This window comes from Calypte anna, chromosome 12 (genome assembly GCF_003957555.1).
Source record: "Calypte anna isolate BGI_N300 chromosome 12, bCalAnn1_v1.p, whole genome shotgun sequence".
Lineage (NCBI taxonomy): Eukaryota > Metazoa > Chordata > Aves > Apodiformes > Trochilidae > Calypte > Calypte anna.
In genome coordinates, this window is record NC_044258.1 from 3,316,122 (window position 1) to 3,330,433 (window position 14,312).

The 14,312-nt window shown below is 39.0% G+C and overlaps 1 protein-coding gene across 5 annotated transcripts in view; it reads right to left on the reverse strand.

Annotated features, from left to right (window-relative positions):
- The window catches only part of IQSEC1 (IQ motif and Sec7 domain 1), a 329,109-nt gene that overhangs the window by 55,086 nt on the left and 259,711 nt on the right, over window positions 1-14,312 (reverse strand). The window lies entirely within an intron of this gene.

Sequence of the window (14,312 nt, forward strand, 5' to 3'; positions counted from 1 at the left end):
AAGAATAAGAAAGAACAAAACCTTTATATTGAAGGAGTTGTACACAATAGGAATAATTTTAAAGCTGAGTCCTAGTCAAGGTTTATCCTGAAGTACTGATGACTAATAATTATTTGTAGTTGTTTCATATTTACAGTAGGGCATTCTCACATTGTTGCAGTGTTTGTACTTTCCCTCTTCCAAAGTCTCTATTCCTTACACGTTTCACATAAATATTTATTATCTGGCTCATCCTGTGTACACAAAGCATTGATAACAAAATGAAATTTTCCTTTTTAATCACTCAGGAGACCTGGCAAACACCCCACACATGCATGAATATAAACAGTAGCAGTACTTCCCCAACCTTTTGTTTTAGGAACAGGTACATCCAAACTCGAAAGGAATAAACTCCCCATGTTTCCACCATGCTCTCTGGCTCTTATTTGACTTTCATTCACATGTACATCAACATAAAAAATAAAGCCCTTCTGTTGTCTCTCAGAACTGCAGTGACCCTTGCTGCACACACAGCACAGCAGTCCCTTCAGCAGTTCAAAGTACAGAGCTGTTCCTGAGGGAACACTCCACTGGGCTGCCAGAAGAGATCAAGGTTAAAGCTGGCAAACCTCTCCTAGCCTGAACAGTCTGTACTTTTTAAAGTGGAGGAGAAAAATGTCCCTTAGATTTCTCAAAACGTTTCTATAAACATATAAAACTGAAAGCAAGCCCTCTTTCTTTGCCCACCAAAATATGCCTGAAAGATATTTTCAAACATACTTTACCCAAGCTGGAATTATTTTCAGTGTGCACACATCACGTTTTCCAAAAAGGAAGTTGACAGGAAACTAATCCCTCACCCTCCCTGATCCAGCTGGCTTTCAACTTAAAAATGATAAACTATCCAGAGTTTTGCCAGTGACATTGAAACAGAGTAACCACAGATTAAAAACAAACAAATCATTCCCTTTAAAGTAGCCATTAGAGAAATCGGCTGAACCATGCTGAACTGCTGCACATTCTCTCTTTAAATCCTGAAATGTTTCTGGGTTCTGCTGACCTGTGCAGCCACACAGTTTTGCATATCACAGATTCCTGACTATGAGCCTGTTTGTAAGTACTTGTCCTGCAAGTATGGTAGAGCTGTTTGTAACAGGAAGCCAGGAATTATCACTATTTCCCCCTTCTTAGGTATTGTGCCTTTTTTTGCCTTCCTTCCTCTTAGATTGTGAATTCTTTAATAAATCTTCCACACTGATTATAACCTTATATTGACATTTTAGTTACAAAACCTTCAATGGATTCCTTAACCTTTTCATCAACAAAAAGTGTACTGTCCTAACCAGAAAAATTGGCAGAGGTCCGCCCAATGTTCTGACTGAAGTTAGGGCCTTCTTCTTTATTTTAACTTTGTTTTCTGTACTTTTTCCAAGCGTGACAATGCTCCCTGACTGACTGCAATGCTTGATCTGGTTTTGCTGGTGCCATCACATCTGAGCCCTGCAGCAGGGCTCTGCCCAGCCAGCCCCACCAAGCCCAGAGCTTCCTCCCCTCAGCTCCTCCTTCTCTGCTGAGCACAGAGCAGCTGAAGCTTCACACAAATCAATTCATTGAAGTGAAAACCCATAAGGGTTTTCATACAGGACAGGCTTCCAATAAAGGAAAGCAGTTGGCTTTCTGCTTCTTACTGCTTTATGTGTGTTTGGAAAAGTACCTCAACTAATATGACTCGTGTGAAGTTTCAAGGCTGACAAGATGCACTGCTCCATGCTGAAGGAAGGGCACACAGAGCATCGTGGAACAGGAGTGGGGAACTGAGACTCATCCTGCCCAGGTCCAGCTTGAAAGCTCAAGTGCTGGAAAGGGAATCTGTGCTTCCAGACTCCAGCCTGTCACTACAGGGTTAAAAGGTTTTATCTATCCACTTATTAAAAATACCAACCCATAAAAATGTCAGGGACTCCACTCCAGGCTGGCAACAGGAATTAAAAGCCCCCTATTCACAGTAAGACACCTCTCTAGCACTGCTTCACTTCCAGCAGTCACCTTGGACACACCGTCTCAGACAGATGAGGCAGGCAATATGCTTAGTATTCCTACTGTGTCATCTCAGGAGCATGCAAAACAGTTGAAATAAACATTTCTAAACCTCTATTATTTTATCACACTCCTGTTTCAGCAGAAAACAGACATTAGCTACAAAGCCAGAAAAAGAGAAAGGTTGCTTGACAGAATTTAGAAAGAAGTAGAGAATGGAGCAGCTAAACAGTGAAAATGGCAATTAAATATTTAAAACTAAGTAGTTAATAGGACTTCACATGAACAAAACTTGACAACAGTAACAGTCAGGTTAATTTTACTTTTCCTATTTACTATAAACCAGTATTAAATACCAAACACAGATGGATTGGGGGATATTCTTCCCTTTGGCGTGTGCATGACTCTAGACTTTCTGCAAGAGTTGAGCCCCACACTCTGCAAACACTTTTAAGCTAAAAGCCATCAGGTGAGGTGACACAGGTGCATGGAGTAGGACGTGGTGGCTCCATCAGCAGTGAGATTGGGGTCACCCCCACAGGGGAGCTCTAACAGGGACAGAATCAAAGCTCCCAGCTCTGGCTGAATCAAAACCTAATACCAACGTGCAGGCAGTGGCTGCCAAAAGCTGCTTTTCTGACTCATCTGCTGAGATGTCAAAGCTGAGTTACACAGAGCATGGCTGTGCTTATGGGCTAAAGCAGCACGCAATAGATCCAAGCTGACAAAATGAGAAGTCAGTGTTGCTAGTTAGAAAAAGGTCCTGTTTTTTAAAGTCATCTCCCACTGTTCAGGTGATAGGTTCATTTCAGGAATTACCTCGTAAGAAAAAGCTGTGTCTCCTCCTTCCCTCTGTCTAATCACCAAATGTAATTTTGTGGTTAGCCATGACCAAAGCAAAATACTTCCTCTCTGGGCATTTGAGCAGCAGAAACCTGGTAGGTCTTCCTTCCCTCTCTTGTATTTTATCCCTTCAGTTATTACTACTGATCACCAAGGCTGTAATTTGTAACCAGTACACTAAAACCACCACCATGTTTTAAAATAACATATTATTCAGAATCTTAGAATGTCTACTGTTGTTAATTTTTATCTTCACACCTTACTTTCACTTCAAGTTTTGCCAGTCTTAGCAAAACCAAAAATAAGCACAATAAAGACAAAATTTTTAACAAAAAAACTTCAAGTGGAAAAACTTAAAAAAAAAAAAACAAAAAACAAAAAAACCAAACAAACAAAATAGTGGAAGCTGGAAAGAATCCTCAAGATCTGAATTCTAGTATAGACCAAATCTCAAGTTTTTCTGTGAATCTAGACTTCCTCATTCCACTGACAATGGTGAAATGATCAGAGAAGCTGCAGGTTTGGATCCACAGGCACAAGCATTTACCTCTTAGAGACTATATTTTGGAAGAGAGAAGACAGCCAGAAAAGCAGAAATACCCTTGTTACTGAGGCCTAGTACCTTGACTTTCAAACTACATGCATGTAAAGAGAAAGTAAATAACAATAACACAAGGTTCAGTATTCCCTCACCCCAGGAGCCTCACAGTTTACAAGCAGTGAAGCATCTCTAGGACTGAAATACTCAGATAATGAGAGCATACACTTACAGAAATCATCTAAATGTTCAAACCAGTATGTTGCAGATTGAGTTTGGAACTAAAAGCAAAGAAATTCAGCATGATTCTAAACAATGTAAATGCCAAACCAAAACTGCACACAACATTTTAAAATAGAACCAAAAGACACTCCCTGCAAAACAGAGTAAATACTTGAGAAATTGTTTTAGCAATGAACGTTCTCTGAAATTGCCAGTTATTTTCATTATTCATTTAGAATGGACTTTCAACAGTGTAATTTAAAGACATGAAATTGGAAACAGCCCCAGCAGCTGGAGGGTACACATGAGAGCCAATCAGCATTAACAGTCAACCCATAAAAAAATTGTTTTGGATAAAAAGAGAAGTATGACAATAGAATAAGTTTGTGCTGCTACCTCTTAAAAGATTTTTATGTAGCATTGTAGATCCTTAAAAGCAGAGCACAAGTTCACAGGTAGACAGAATAATTTCTGTTTCTTCACAAATACTATGAATACAGTAAGAAAAACATGGCCAACTTCAAATTCTAGCCAGACGAGATGATAAAGCCACTCAGCTTTGCCATGGCAGTACAAGTGCTCTGTTCTTTAGGAAACAGGCAGGTTTTAAAGCACAACTGTGCTGGAGTATCACTTGCCAGAGACAGCAGCTCAAGCTCCAGCCAGTCTGCATAGCCTGAATTCATACTGCACTTAACAAAGCCTTTTCTTCAATTCTTTGTTGCAACAGAGAAGCATTTGCTGCATGAAATTCCTTAATCAAATCCATCACTTCTCTAACTTGCCTACTTTTCCCTGAATCCATGTCATCTATTCTCCTCTTCAGGAAAAATCCACTTAAACACGATTCCCTGTAAGTCACATTCACTGATAAAACAGTTGAGCAAACTTATTTTCTTCCTTTGTTCTGTCCACAAACAACATGACACCTACAGCTGAACTGCCTAGAGACTGCCCTATGATAGATGAGGCCAACTGAGATACAAACCAAAGAGAGAAGCTTATAATGTTAAATGTTATAAGCTTATAAATGTTAAAACTTCATTTCATAAAACACTATTCCCAGCAAAATATTTGCCTCACTCACAGCTAAGCATTCCATATAAACAGGCCCAAATGCCAAAAGAAGGAAGAAGTGCTACAAATGTTTCACACCAACTTGGTGGTTAAAACTTGGAGGTTAAAGAAGTCAAACTCTGAACACAGCTCCTAATTATAGACACCCACTTGAAATGGATCCAAATTCTCTACCTAGCTCAAAGCATGCAGACCACAAGTCGCCCATGGAACTAACTCTGAGTAACAGAGAGAAGCACAGTGGCAGCTGCTTGAGCAGCTGGTGTGGTCTGGCAATTCCAAAGGAAGCCTGAGAAAAAGCCATCTGAATAGTGAAAATGGTTAGGTCAAATCTAGGCATTCCCCACAGGGACAAACCTCTACAGAAGTTTGTCTGGCATATAACTTTATCTTTACAGGTGCAAGAAAGGCCTAATTTGAATGGGAAATTTTAATCAACCAATGCAAACAGAACACTGCTACCTGGAACTGTGACTCTCCACACACATTGCAAAGCAGGCTTACAGCTCAGAACCAGTGGTGCTCTGCCCTGCATTGGGAGCTCTACTTAATTAAACCTCTGCTGTATGTATTGTATTATCTCAAATTACTCTCCACAAAGAGTTCTTGATGCAAGTTGTTAAAATGCAAAATAAGCTATGTGTAGTACATACAAGCTCGTTTTTTAGCATTTTTCCCCCTCCACGTTACGGTGGAGTGAGAACATCTGAGCAGAAATGTGTTATTAGTATGATTTGCAACAGACTACAATCTAGTTCTTATTGCCATGTCTGTTCTGTACTGTCTAGTCAACAGAAGTCAATTATGCTAAGAACTTAAATCCCCAAATTCAATAACTGCAATAACATTAACAAACCAATCTACCTTCAAATATATACTGTCAAAAGTTCAAAGCCATTATGATGGACAACAGTGTTCACAGGCACTGACTAAAGCTTTGATCCAGGAGAGAAATATTGACCAACTTGTTTTACTTAGAATGCACTCTCAATTCAGCTGTTTCTGTTAAAAACAAAAACCTTTGAATGCACATCAAAGTAATGTCTCAGGTAATTCATCTTACTGAAGTTAAATATCATTGCAAGAAAAATCCAGACAAAATTTGCATGTGTTTCAGAAGTGAACACTAACAAAGCAACCACTTCATTCTCCACTGGTGAGTGTAACAGGCTGGCAAAACCATCCAGCTTAAGTTCAAACAGCCTGATGGCCATTGACAGAGTGACCAGAACCCCAGTGACAAGTACCACTATGTGCACTGCAAGCCTTTAATTGTACTCTGCTCCATGGCCTGGTTCAAAACTACAGAAAAAACCCAAACATCTACTCACTTGGTCTTCACCAAGTTTTAATTCTCACTAAATGATCCCAGAAGAGGCATTAACAAAAAAGTTGTTTTAAAAAGGTTTTGACCCACATTCTAATATATGCCATTAGCAGTTGCAGAGAAAGAAAAATGAGATTATTTTCTCCTCCCTGAAACAGGATGTAGGAATTAAAGAAGTCTCTACTGAGTGAAGTGGAGATGCACACAAGTTAGATGAAAAGAGAACCAAAGATCTACTCAGCTTCTGCATTTTAGACAGCAACCTTTATATCAGAGAGGAGAAATAAGAATAACCATTTGACAAGAGCTTACTTGAGATTATCTTCAGCTTCCAAGGAGGAGAAGGAAGGTTAAACATCTTACACATTACCTTTGTCTAAAACAGAATGGCAGCACACAAGTGTTCACCACTGGAGGGGCAGACAAAAAAAACCCCAAACCCTCACCCAGTGGCCATTTAATGCCTCCTGAAGCCTATCTGCTAAAGGCAAAGCTGGATTTTATCTTCATTATTTAGCAACTGGAAAGTAACAAAGGAGACTGACAGCATCAGCAGAACCTGAGGACAGCTTACAAATGTTAGCTTCTACCTCAGGTAATGAGATAGAATGACAGGCAATGTCTGTCATCTGTGTTAATCTGTGTTAATCATCACCCAGCATATGTTTATTCAGTAACAGCCATGTTGCATACTTCAAACTCTTTAAAAAAACAGATAAAATACTACTAAAAGATGACTATGTAATAATTTGAGGCATGTGGCTGGAGAAGGAGTTTTCAGATTTATCAGCTTGATTTTAAAGAGGGTTTTCTATAGTCAGCTCCTCCTCTTGATGTATCAGCATAAAACATACTAATACCAGAATATGCCATGTATGCTTAAAAGGATGCTTACCTGCTTACAGGGACTACAGCTGAAAATTTTTAAGTGTAAGCATAGTATCTGCCCATTTAACAAAATCTGTGAAGGTTTATCTATGGCTGCAGATTTAGTCCTCTTTCTCCTATGTAAACCCTTACACAATAGTAGGATAAGCTTCAGAAATCCGTGGAGTTTCTCAATGCAGCCATAGCAGAATCTGACCTCAGCCATTTGTTATTTATTCAGATATATCATTCAGCAACTGGAATCCTCTTATTTAGCATATGTACACTACAAATATGACACGCACTTAAGATAGCAAGATATCGATCCCCGTTCTAGTGCTCATATCATGACTTGACCTTTATACAATGCTAATTTTAAAAAGGAAGATTTAGTTTCTGCAGCTGAGAAATAAGGGATTTGCACACACAGCTGAAGCAGCATTTGATATAATGCAAAAATCCTTGGTGTCCTATACCAGCCATCCTTGGCTTTCACTTCTGTCGTGGCTTCAGCTGTTGTGCCCAGCCCACAGAAGAAGAGGTGATACAGAATGGCACTGCTGACAATTACACTTGGTAATTAAGTTCTGTAAGAGACTAAATACTTGTTTCCTAAATACTGTATACAAGACAAACATGAATTACTTCAAAGATCCTTAACAGGATCCTGCTTACTGAGTACAGAAAATGTTTCAGGCATAGAAATTTCATACCCAGAACAAAACTGTAGTTTCACCTTAGATCAAACACACTTGACAAATCTTATTGTTTGACTCATATTAAGGCTTTGCCTCTTCACTGTTTGAAATGCTTACCAAGAAGATGCAGTACACAGAGCTGGGAACAGTTCTGAGCAGGACACTCTTTGCCTGCAAGTACATACATGTGTGTGGTTGGCAGCAGGAAATTAAAGATGATGATAAACCAAGGAGTGTGCAGAGAGTCCACACAGCAGCTTTAGCAACCGAGCCATCTTTTTGGATTGGATGCTCTGTTGGGTAAAGTCATAGATCCCACCACAACTCTATTCACTTAGGCTGTATTTTCACTTAAGTAGCAAACCAACATTATACAAAAAGACCTATTTAAAACAGCCAAAGGCTTAAACTTCAATTAGTGGTAATATATTATTTTTATCTAATGAGGTATGCTTTAAAGCAATGTCACTGATAAACATGACATACTTTGTTCTCTCACTTGGATTTAAGAATTACTTGGTTGAAGTTCTCTCACTTTTAAAATCAGAAAGAAAGGGATTGTTCAGCTTCTAGTGGTTGGCCAACTTCTCTCTGAAGCTCTCTCTCATAAGATTATAGACCAACAGAGTTACAAAAGGCAATCCAAATCGAGGAGCAACTGTTAAATGTCTGACCAGAGAAAGACCTTTACTGTTCTCAGTGAGCTGAGATGGATATGTAATATAAAAGTATCACTCGATTTTTAACACTGCACAAACCCTGCATTTTGACTGCCAACTATGTCGTGCCAAGTCTAAGAAAAAAAAAAAAAAAAAAAAGAAAAAAAAAAAAGACAAAAAAGGCAAGAAGACAAAGAAACTTTGCTTGACTTTGCTTGTTTTCTCTGAGGGAGAAGAATGTAATTTCTCTGTAAATGCAAGCAAATGGGCATGGGGAACCTACCAGATAGGAAAGAAAATAGGTGAGAACACAGAACTATACAACTCCGGAGAACTCTTGTTCCTGCTTCCAGTGAAGCTCAGTTTTGCTACCAAGTCAGTGAGAACAGGAACTGGCCTTGAGCATTCCACACACACCGAGAGAGGTCTGTGTTGTTACTTACTGGAACAGAATCACTGCTACACAGTCTTTAATCACAGGCATCCTCATAAAACTGAGATTTTTATCCTCTGCAACACACCCAAAGTTTATATCAAAGTGTTCAAAACATAATGTTTAAGGAAACAAAATGGTAAGAGAGCTTTTGTTGTAAGTACAGAGTTAAGTAGTATGTAGGGTGGAGCAGAAAATGTTTCAGATGTCACAAGATTCAAGGCAATGTGTTTGAATACAGGAGATATTTGCAGACATACTCAAAGATATTCTCTGTCTTACTACATGTGAATCTTCACTCTTAGGACAAACAAGACCATAGAAATTTGCTTACAAGCTGTAAATCAGTTAAAGAGCTGATAGATGCTTTTTCTCATTCACAAACTTCCTTCCTTTTACATTTCCTCTCCATTATGTTGAGTTCATATATTTCACAGTTCTTTCTCTGCTAGTGAGGAATTAGGATTTCAGGAGCCATCTCAGTGATCACAATAAAAAAATAACACAGGTAGCAACTCCTGTCTTGGTTACCTATAAGCACTATTTCAAAGCTTATAATAAGCCAAGAACTTTCTCCTTACAAAGCTTATCAACTTTCAGACCTCTTCTCTGTTTCTAAATAATTTCATTACCTAAAAATACAGGATTTACCACACGTGTAAAGCAGGAGTGCGTTGCTGGGTTGTCCTGTGGAGCACAGCAGCTTCAGTTCCCTGTAGCACTCCGTTCATTTCTGCAGCTCTTGCTCACAGAAGCATCAACAACCTGCACTGACACAGCCTGCCTCAGCTGGGGCTGCATCCCCCACCCACCCATCTCACATCATCCATACAATTTGTAGGCTCTTTACCACAACCAAATTCATAGATCTTTCTACAATGCAAAATAATCTTCTAGGACTAGGCTAGAAACCCAGTCCCAAAAAACAAGTCACCAGTTTGTGTGCTGAACTGGAAATCTTGTGCAAAGATGGATTTTGAAAATATTGACCAAAGACAGTCAGAAATCATCTTGTGTAACCTGCTGCACTGTGGCAGCACAGGAAAACCTGAAATACTTCTTTTCTTCTAGGATAACCTAATAAAAACCATGTAATCACCTTTCAATAACAAAAAGAAATCCAAAACAGCAACAGGTTGTCACCACCTGGGACAACTTCCAATAAATGCTGTACAACCCTCTGCTCTCTATTTCAGAAAGCATTAATTAATAGCATTATTAGGAAACCATTAGCTATAGAGTCCCACTCTCCCAAAACTTGAAGCACTGGAATCAGGTCCTCCTTAAAACCGGTTTCTACTAAATGCTCTATATCACTGATGTCTTCTACACATGGTTCACAGAATAAAATATAAGAAAAATAATGTACATACAATAATAATGAACTGTCTTTCAAGAATATAACTGCTAAAAGTATTACCTAACAGTCAATATCTTGTGAAATGTCATTAACTTCAAAGCATGAGAATTATCCCAGACACTTCTAGAAAAGAAATTCAACACCTGTTTCACAGCACATTACAATAAAGCAGAACCATGGAAGACAGAAAAATAAATCTTATTCACAACCGAAAGTAGGAAGTTAAATTGAGAGAAAAATCTATTCTTAAGCTGAAGCAGAATGTTAAAGTCAGGGATTGATACAAGCCTGTTTTTTTCTGTTAGATTTAGGAACTGCAACTGGATCAGGAACACTGTTGTCCACCTCACTTCAACAGTGCCTTCCTCAGCACAACCTCTCCAGATGATGAGGGAAACCCTGGCATTGGCATTATATTTAAATGCCTCTCACTAGCATGTTCTGTGCAAGTACTGACAAGGGCAACCCTGATTTAACTCATGAAAACTGAAAGGATCACAGCTATGATCACTGCAGCTGTAGGCTACACTAAAAAGAACACCCTAACCTGAAGTTACACCCAGTCCCACCTACAGCTCTCTCAGCTATCATGTCCAGAGCCGTGGCTGCACGTAACTCCCCAGGTGATCTGAGACTGAGTTTGGTCCATTCTACTGTAAAAATTGGGAGAGAAAATGAAATCCAAGCCAAACTGTGAACTTTCCTGGGGTGCAGTTTTAGGGCTGGCTGCAAAAATACCCTGCAACAGAAAGTCCATCAGGTCTGCATCCTTGCTTCCCTCACACCGCATGAAGAGGACCTAAAAGGCCATGGATACATCAAGAAATAGAAGGAAGCTGAGTTTTCTTTTCTTCTGTTCTTACCAAAACACTGAAACACAGACAAAGCCATCCTTAAAAATCCAGTAAATTTTAAGGTTGACTGAAATCTGTGGACTAAACAATCCAAGTACCCCCCAAAACAAGCCTAGGGTTTTTTTCCAATTGCCCTGCCCTGTATTTAGCCACTCACGTAAAAGGAAATCAAATAATGCTGCTGCATTTTGTTTGTGCTTGCACAACAGAAGGCACCAGGGAATTGGGTCCTTTGTTTTTAAGCACTAGTTTAACTCAGATGACACTGAACTACTGAAAGAATCTGATTAACAGAAACACTACATCAATTTCCTGTATTAAAGGCTATCAAAGCCATCATTCTAATTTTATACTCCTCCCACAGGGACCAAAGGGTTTGATTTAATTTTTTTTTTGTATCATACTAAAGCGTGGGATTTTTTCTTTGTTTTTATTAAAGACATCTTTACAACAATTTCATGAAAATGTTTTTAGCCTTCTGTCTATTGTGAAGAAGCAAGAAGATTTATTCAGCTAAATTTGCAGTCCCCTTTAACGTAATACTAGGGCTTTGTGCTACAGTGGATTAAAGCAGCATCTGTTCTTCTCTGGAAATGTGAAGTCAAATCACAGCAGTGCAGTAAACTTGCCATCTCTGTCTGCACCCTAACCAGGATCATCCTTCCTCCAAATAAAATTCAAATTAATTCCTGAAAGATACATGTTGGACTACAGCTATGTAACTAAAATTTTTTTTGCTAATAAGCTCTGCTAAAAACCCCTAATCAGTAACTCTATTTCCATAGCAAAGATACGTGGCTTTAACAAAATCCTTATTTATATATAAAGTTTTGACATATAACAACAATTTACAGGATGCTAAAAATTAACTTCCAAATCCAGGGCCTGATTCTGCTCTTAGAACTACAGTGTCTTGTTAGACAACAGCTAAAAGAAGCAAAATTAGGAATATGAGTTTGGCTTGTGGCCCATACTCTGCTTAAATATAAACAAGATCTAAAAAAGCACAGTTAAGAAAAACAACACACCAACACACTTTCTCTTTTCTCAAGCTGGGGATTCATCTCCTCACGATTCCAGTTGCTCTGTTGATCATGCAGTGCCTGGGCTAAGGGCACATCCTCATATATTTAATGTAACAAACAGAGCAATCAGGGCTCCATCTTGATTACAGTTTCTGAGCTCTCCTGCAGTTATGTTATTAAATAAACATAAAAAGTAATAACTGATTGACAGCTACTGTGATTAAAATATGCCTGGCTCTGAAGATAATGATAAAAACGCTGTTGATTCTGACAGAAAAAGAACTATGTAAATGCTGAAAGAGCAAGAAAATTGGATCCTTAATGTCCTTCATAAATTAAAGCAAATCCTTGAAACCAAGAGGCACAACAGCCACAAGAACCCAGCTTATCAATGGCCTTGCATCATAACACTCAAAGCAACAAAGGGATTTTTCCTCCTCAGATGGTGGTCCTTCAGAATTCTTTCAAAAAATACAATATTCAAAACTGCAGTAATCTGAACCATGCCTTTGAACCTGTCAAAATCAGGCAGAAACTGAAAGAGGGTGCACTAGTCTGGATCTTGAGATTCCATAAAGCCCTGGGGGGCATCTTTGTGGCATTAATACTTTCAAAATGAAGCTGCCCTGATAGTAAGATAAATCCAGTTTTACTCATTGAGAGTCACACAGCTGAGTCTATGAAGTTTAGGCAATACAATGCAGTGTGTGAAGTTTCAATTGAAGCACCACACAGCAGGGAAAAGGACAGGTTTCACTAGGACAGCAGTAATCTCAGTTCTGGCACTCTTGTTTCACAAGGTCCTGCCAGAGATGCCCCAAGTCTGAGTATCAGTGGTGTCCAACCCCAAGAGGCACAACTGTGATATGTGAAGTGATATGTGAAGTACTTACAGGCAGCATCTCCACCAGTGTTGGTTTTGGTTTAGGATGACACCTTGTATCCACCACCAGAGGACTGGCTAATTAAAGGCCAGCTTTTATAGTTCACAGCTACTTAATGGTGTTCAGGGCAAATACAGGTAAGCAAGCATAGCTGAAGTAATCACAATAGTGTGCTCATCAGCAACACAGTTATGAGATCTTCCTCTTCAGAACATTCAGTCCTTGAATTGCTACCTTTTTACCTCAGAAAACATGTTCGTTATAAAGGTAAACTGCTGTTTCAAAGTAGTTGTTTCACCTGAAGTTCTAGCACTGAACTCTAGATCCGCAAAGGCATGAAATAATCCCAGCCTCCAAGTGATGGAAGAGTATTCTCATGAAGATCAAATATCTGGAGGAATACTTTCTACAGTCATAAGGCTAGAAACACAATTTTCTTCAAAGAATTTTCATTCTGCAAATATGTAATGGTGCCAGGGTGAGAAAATTCATGTAAGGCCAAGGGGCTGCCTATTGCAAGAGTCACTTCCCAGTTCTCAAGAGGAACCCTCTGCCTTCTCCAGCAGAGGAGGTCTGCTTGGCCAGCAGTAACTCATGTGTCAGCTCCTAGCAACCTTCCAATATAGATTCCTAATGAGCAAAACAAACCAGTTACTGTTCAACTTGGAATTTGTACTTTCCAGGTGAAAAATTAAATCCTTTGGATTTCCTTACCTGAAAGTTGCAAATTATTCAAGGAAACTGAATTGCAAACGATTTGCCAACTGCACCAGGATTCTCAGAGAGCTTCTAAAGGGGTAAAGAAACAACTAAGCACTGTTGATAAGCTGAAGGCTGTAATTGCCACTGCTTGGTGGAAGGTCTTGTACTGCTGTTAGTATCTTTGATGACAATGAATTATTTCAGATTAGTAGAAACAGGAAAAAACCCTGATGATAGCTGACTTCATACAACACTGCCCCAACGCTGGGCACCTATTTAAGGAAAAAAACCCAAAAACACAGGTGGCAACTATATAGAAGTACTCAACATCTAGAATTTCAAGAACTAGAACAAGACATCACAACAACAACAAATCTGGTACAAAAGTATAAATAAAATGGGAAATGGGACATTTCATTCAATAGAGCTTAAATTATCCCAAAACACTAGACAGATATACTGAATTCTGTGTTTCTGTGAAGGGTATCTGCCACAAGAATAGACCCAGCTAAAAACAACCACCCAAACTAAGTACTCAGCAATTCCTCTTTCAGCACATCAGGCAGAATAATCGAGTTTAATTGAAAGGAAGTGCACAGCAATGTGCAAATGGAGGCAAAAAGTCTGAAACAATGACAGAACAGCAGAATGCAATTGTGTGACCACCGGGGAAACTGTCACTAAAGTAACCTTTACCAATGATGTTTTGTAGCAAGTCATGCAAATGTAATCCCACTCCTTCAAACATTACCAACTCCACATGGGGAATTTACAAGCTCAATTTTATTATTTTCCTTAAGGGTAAAA